The sequence below is a fragment of the Passer domesticus genome, chromosome 8 (assembly GCF_036417665.1).
Source record: "Passer domesticus isolate bPasDom1 chromosome 8, bPasDom1.hap1, whole genome shotgun sequence".
In the NCBI taxonomy this organism is placed as follows: domain Eukaryota; kingdom Metazoa; phylum Chordata; class Aves; order Passeriformes; family Passeridae; genus Passer; species Passer domesticus.
Genome location: NC_087481.1, coordinates 39,807,553 through 39,814,775, shown reverse-complemented (window position 1 = coordinate 39,814,775; position 7,223 = coordinate 39,807,553).

Sequence of the window (7,223 nt, the reverse complement as noted above, 5' to 3'; positions counted from 1 at the left end):
TTCCTTTTGTTCCATTTCTTTACCACTATTTCTCAAATGTTCCCTTACAAAGCCATCTGCCTTTGTTATAGCTGGGTTTTTCAGAATCCCACACCTGGCTAAAGCTTTAAGAGACTTCACCCAGAGATTGAGGGGTATTTCTCTTCTGAGGCTGCTGAAAGTCTGTCTTTCATGATTCTCCCACATCCACTCTCATGGGATTTTTCTCCTCTCAGGTTCAAGGTGGAGAGGACATTCCCTGCTAAATCACTCCTGGCACACGGTGCACAATGGCGTGCAGAGCCAACCACAGGTAAGAAATTGTGTTGCAAGAAATGAAAGGTTTGGAGCCAGACAAAATGTGTGGCATTCGAAGTTCTCAGCTCTCCTCCCTCAGAAAGGCAATCTGTGACTTCTGGACCCTCCTTAATGACCCAGAGCCGGATGGAAAATAATATTAATAATAATAAAAGAAACAAAGAAGGGGCTGGCGCATTTTTTAAATAAAGAAATTTCCCTCATCTTGCGGTTAATTTAAAAGGTTTATTTCTTGAAATGAATCCTCTTCATCAAATCTCCGATCCTTGAAAATCAGTGCAACCTGCCTCTGTGGATAATGAATTGATTTGTAATGTAAATTATATAAAACACCCTCCCCGCCAGCATTTGTGTGTGAGTGTGTTTAATCTAAAGCGTTTAAGTCTGAAAATGAGCTTCTCCATCAAAAGTCTCGATTCCATTTACATTTCTTGCATACGAGTCAATTTGTGCCTGACCCAGTCTATAAATCACTGCCAAGGAGTGCTGTGTCTGTACCTCTCCTCTTCCCCCACTCCCCTCCCCTCCTCCTCCCATCCTTGCACATGCAATGTTCAGAAAGGCGTTTTTGGATACCATCTATGCATGGTAGAGTTCCCAGTTCTCTGGCCAGAGGCTGACCAGTGGAGGAGGAACCCCAGCCTGGAGAGGTGTGCACTGTGGGCACTTAGAGGGTAGGTGAGGAAAGGGGAGGAAGGGAAGTCCTTCCCAGATTCTGCTGGCTGCTCTGGAAGGATCTCCCAAGGGAAGGTGCCCTTTCCCTTGGGGGCTCCTTTCCAACATGTTTGCTCAGCCACTGAAGGAGTCTATGGCTTAATGGCACTAGAGGGTGAGGTCTCCTGCTGGTGCACAGCAACATGGCTCTCTAAATTCCATGAAATGGGAATTACTTGCATCACCAGAGCCTTTAATCCTGTATTTATGTCCCCAGCTGTTTGATCATGCAAAGTTTTACCCTTCATCTCATTCCATTGGTGATGGGGTAACATGGGCCATACCTCCTTATCTTGCCTCCTGGTGGTAAAGCCAGTGGGGATAGCCTCCAGGAATTAGGGGCTCCCCTTGCTGGTTGGATTTCCGTATGACAGATGCCTGTGGCCCTTTCAGAGAGCAGGGAAAATAACAGCAGTGGTACCATCACCAAAAAAGCCTGTTGACCCATCTGGGTACTGGCATTAGAAGGGATTTAGTAGTGATGCACTTGAGAGAGCTGTTAGAGATCCACATTTCACTGTATATTTACGCACACAGATTTACAATATCAAGTTAACCAGTCTTTCTTGGATTCTCTTGCTCTCCCTTTTCCCATAGCAGAAGAATGCCTGAAAGTGTTAAGAAATTAGAACATCAAATCTATCCAGGTCTCCAAAAGAGCATGAGACAAAGAACTGCACTGGTGGCCACCGATCCCCAAGGCCACTTTACATCCTCCATCTGCAAGCCTTGCCTTGCCCTAACACTGCTATCTCTGAGCACCCCTAAGAAGTGAGCTCCATCCATTGCCATCTGTCTGGTCTGTCACCAGAGTGAGAAAGATTGATGTCCAGAAAAACAAAGTGAAAACTCAGCTTGAGTCAGGAAGGCAGTGTGAGGTAAATCTTCCGAAAAGACTTATATTGGTACTTATTACCAGGAAAGGGCTTCCTCTCTGTGCCTTGTTTGTTTACCTTTGAAATGGGGTTAATCCTTCCCTTCTCCTGGCTTTCCTCAGTTTCCATATCAGGGCTCAGAGTGTGGGGTGCATGTTACTGTATGAAGGTGCAGCCCTGAGCATGATCGGGATTCTGGCATTGGAGGAGTCCTGTGAGCTGCTATAATACAAATAGTAGGAAGAGTTTTTCCTCAAGATTACCCCAGGGGATTGAGGTCAGACTTTCAGTGAGGGAAGATACAAACCTATTACCAGTTTCTGTGGGGACTAATGCAATTTGCACTTTGTTAGAGGAACTCACAGTGATTTGTACACATTAATTACTCCTTGCAGCATCCCAGCTGGATAAATATTATTACCTTCATTTTACAGAAAGGGTAACTAAGATGTAGAGAAGTTCATTTGTTTGACTACAGCTGTACAGCGTGCCAATGACAGGAGCCAGAAATAAAACATAAGAGGACTGATTGTCAGTCCCTTCCTGCCCTAAAACTGTGGCTTCCAAATATTTTTTTTCCCAGAATGTCACAAGCAAAGAAGGCAGCCGTGCCTCCTAGCTGGGCTGGGTACCACTGTGCTGGGGATTGGGTACTGGGGTGGTGCATGAAACACAGCCTGGGAAGCACTGCTTCGAGCCCCAGCCTGCACAGCCTCGCAACGATGGGAGGAGGAAATGAAAGTGCAATTAGCTGGAAACAAATGAATTTGTGTTGCATATATTTCCCAAGCTGATGAGTTGGTGAATGAACCACTCGTTATTTCATGGAGCAGCATCTCTAAAGATCTGTAGAACAACTTGGAAAAAACCCAGCTTTTCTGTTTTGACATTTTTTGCAATATTTCTGAATGCTGTCTGCTCTAGTTTCAAGCATAGCTACTGCTGTATTTCCATTTTCTTTTCATGAAAAGGAAATTATGAAGAAGTTTTGTAGTTTTTTAGTTGTTTAAACTTCTCACCTTGAATTTTTCAAGGTCTCATGAGTGTTATGTTGACAGTATCAGCATATGGCCTACAGAACTAAAATATTTTGTAACCTAAATATCAAGCTATTTTTATTCTTGTTTTCCTATTTTTCTTGTACTACCTGAGTTAAAAACAAGTGATATTCCTCTGTCCAGAAATGTTTAACTTCAGCCAGAGATGCAAAATTAAATGGACAACACAAAGCAACATCAAAAATAGGAAATAAAAGTGAATAGTTGGTTTGAGTATTAATTTGTTTTTATGATTGTTGAAGGTGAGGGGAGAGTGCCTCTACAATCAAAATCCTTTTTTTCTACAAAAGAGAAACATGTTCAGAATTTTTCCAGCTGTCTATAATTACTTGCATTATTCTAATGTGGTGAACAGAGGAACTAGATATTACAAGCAGCAGATAAGCCTGCAAGATGGGACCAGAGCGATGAAGCTCCTGTGTGTGCTTCCCAGAGATGGCAAAAGAGATTCTCCAAGAAAGATGGACCTGAGAGTATTACAATAACAATGGTGTCATATTCAGTTGGTCCTTATTTAGTCAGTCTTAATTACATTTGAACTAGTTTCATGTAGAAAGGTATTTTTCAATCTGTGGTCTGCGGATTCCTGGTAGAATATGGACTCCTCGCAAGGAGGGTGAAAAAAGCAATTTCACCAATGCTCTCCAGTGGTTAGGGCTTGTGGATTTTCTAGGGGGTTGCTGAGCCTTCTTGAGAGATTTTCTAGGGATCCACAAATCAAAGCAAGTTGAAAGACACTACAGCAGCATAATGTTATATTGATTGCTTTGTTTTTGCAGAGGATAGATTTTGTTTAATCTTCCCCTTCCTCATATTGCTTGACACCATTAGTTTTATCTTAACTGGCATCAAATATAAAAAACCATTAGAGAAGGGACTTTCTAATGTATTTTGTACTACTTTTGTTTGGGTAATAACAAGAAGTATTTTCTGGGGCATGGTAGCTCTTTAAAAAAATATTTGCTGAAAAAGAAATCGGGTAGGACAGAAAAACATGGGCTAGAAGTGAGATCTTATTCAGTGCAAGTTTTAGAAGAAACTGGGATTCAAAATATATTGAGAAGTAGAAACTATGGGTCCTGCCCAGAGCTGGACAGAGGGAGACAAAGAGTCCTTCCCTGATCTTGAGAGCCCCCTGACCTGATCCTACTGGCAAGATGGGGCAAATGAATGTCACAGGGGAAACCTTTATTTGATGAGGGTTTTGGTCTGTGGGCGATGGTAGGAAGCAGTACCTCACCCCACCAGGGACAAGGGTGTGACAGAGGCCTGTGGTCTTGGGATGGAGTGAGTGGGATGGGGCAGACTTCCCTGGGAAAGAGCCCTCCCCAGCACTGTCCCCTGCTGCCTCGTGAGCCCCAGCTTCCAACCCTGCTCATCCCAGGCACAGTCCAACCCAGATGGGAGCCATGAGGGACGCTGGGGAGGGGGACAAACGGACACAGCTTCCACTCAACAAACACAAACTTGTTTCTCCTCCTCCTCTTCCATCCTTCACAAATTCCTGGTGCCTGTCACCCCCTGTCCACTCCGAGGGTTTTAATAAAAAGGGAAACCAACATTTGAGGTGAGCACAGCAGGGAGAGGCGAGGCAGTGCGGAGGGAGGGGGACAGACAGTGTACCCACATGGAGAACAGAAGGATGCCAGGGTGGCTGCATTCAGAGCCTCTCCCCCTCTCCTCCTGCACCCACAGCCCCCTCTCTGCCAGCGGGCTCTCACCATAACAAGTGAGCCGAGGGGGCGGCCAGCCCTGGGCTCGGCAGCCCTGGATTCCTCCACCCAGACCCCTGTCTCCCAGCTACTGATCCCAGGAATCCATCGCTGGGCTCTTCCCTGCTTCCCAGGCGGCACTATTGTCTCCTAGCTGCTGCAGAAAGGATGCCCTGGGTCCTTTCCTGACAAAGACCAATAAAGCCTGGGGGAGAAAAATACATATGTAACCATATGTATATGTGTATGTATGCATATGCAATAAATAAAGCAAGCCAGACAAGCCCTTCGGGCAATTTTAGCTCCATGTATTGTTCAGGAGGAGAGGTTTCCTCCCTCCCCTCCCATCTCCTAATGAAATCCCCCAAGCCCTCCTTGTTTCTCCCCCCTCACCCCCTGCTGCCAAAGGGTACTCACACAGGCATGCTCTCAGGGATTTTGTCTCCTGTAGCTGGGTAGGCTCTCATGATGGGGGAATCTTTTATTTGCTAAGGTTGTTGGTGACAGAGGCTTAGACATAAACCCCTCCAGAGCCCCTTCAAAGCTCTCATTGCTTTCTTCATTTGCTGGACGTTTGATTTGGGACATCCCTTCACCCCATTTCACCCAGATCTACCCCTGTCTTCTCCTACCCCACCTCTGCAGTAACACACACGTACACCAAGCCTGGCCATGGCTGGAGGGATGAAGGTGCAAAATTGCTGGATATCCTCTCAGAGCCCCAGGTCCTGGCCGTGGGCCCATCTGCCTGCGTGTTCCTATATGTGCAGCTGCCTCCCTCCCCTGCCTCTTGGGGCTATCTGAGACATGCTTGGTGCCTGGATGGATGGGGCAACCCACCTGTTTCCCCATGGGTGTAGCTGCCACTTAGACCTTTCCCTGTAGTGCTCGTGTCCTGTGCAGAGGCAGGACAGAAAGCAGAGGCTCCTGGCCAATGACTAGACCACGGTCCTTCTCACAACATCTCTGCCCACACACTCCTGCCTTCAGGCTGGGCCTCACACCAGGATCCCACTTGCTTTCCTGAGCAGTGCTGAACTGACAGCCCTCCTACTCCTGGGTTTTCACCAAACAGAAGAATGGTGTGAGGGCATGGGGAGCCACACAGCTCTGAAGGCCACCAGCCCTGGGTGCTCCCCTGTGACAGAAAGTGCAGGTGAGAGGCTTCACCTTGCTTGGTTCTGCTCACCTCCATCCCCTGCCCCAGACTCAATTTCTGTACAGGGAAAATGAGTTCTCCTCCAGTGTCTGTTTCTTTTTGCCTTCCATTGCACATGAAAATGCTGACGGATTTCCCTGATCACTAGCCATGCTGGCTAGTGGCTAAAGCAGTTCATTTCAGACCCTGTGCAGGTATTTCTTACCATATATTATAGTGAATAATGTATCCCCAGCCATGCAGCACAAGGCTTATAAGGCTATCTCAGTATTCTGGTGACAGCTTTAAACCACTCGACCATTGACCATTCAGGTCTCATGGTTTATAGAGTCACCAGCACACCTTGACAGGGTTATAGCCTACTTATTGGTATAAAGCATGGTTAGGGATACATTATTATAGCACGTTGCCTCTGAAACGGGGCTGTGTGCCACCGGTGGCCTAGAGAGCCCTTGCTGGTGATCTGCAAAGGGCTGGGTGGTGTGGACAGCCCGATTAACATCTACCTGCTAAGCCCCGATGAGCGATTGTTGCGGTGACCCGAGGGACAATGTTCACTCTCAGATCCTGGAGGCCCAGAGGTGCAGGTGGCTCTGACAAGAGGGGAGCTGCAAGGAGCTGCTTTTCATCAACGCTGGCACCCAACCATACCTGAAGACCTCTCTTTAACACCAGTGATCCAGCAACCACTGTGCAGGTTGCCACGAGGATGAGAAATTCTTTGAAGACTGCTGCTTCCACACTACATGGTTTACTTCCACCTTCTCTGGACTGCTTCTGGTTGGATGCAGCCTGACCATCTTGCTTCTCTACAAATGCCAATTTGGCCTGGCTCATGCTGAACACTCATTAACAATTACTAAAGTTAAGGTAGTTAATCACTACAACTAATGTTGAAATCTGACTTTTCTTCTGATTCCAGATCCCAGGTCTGTGAGCTTTTCCCATCTCCCACAGAAAGGTTTCTTCCTTGTTTCCATTGTTTCAGTCTTGCTCCCCAGTTAGTGATTTTATTATAAAGTTTCCAGGGATTGTTTGAATTACCTTTGAATGCAGTATGTACTTGTTCTTGTTGCTATTGCAGAGCTGCAACAATTTAACAAACAAGTCAGGTTAAAAATGTTGACCTCAGGTTACTTCCTGATCTAACTCAATTTGTTAAATATTGAGCCAAATTTGGAGAAAAATTACCTTGGTACTTTGAAAGCCCTCAAAACTGGAACTCAGCAATAATGTTTTAAAATTTCTGTCCTAGCACTCCCTCTTTAAGTGCTATTATAGGAAATATTTGTTAAGGATATTTCAGCTTTAGGACTAGTTGAATAGATCCATTACAGAATTGCTATACGCCAATGTTCAGGATGCCTCTGAAACAAATGGACTCATTTGCTCAAATGTTATGTTTAAG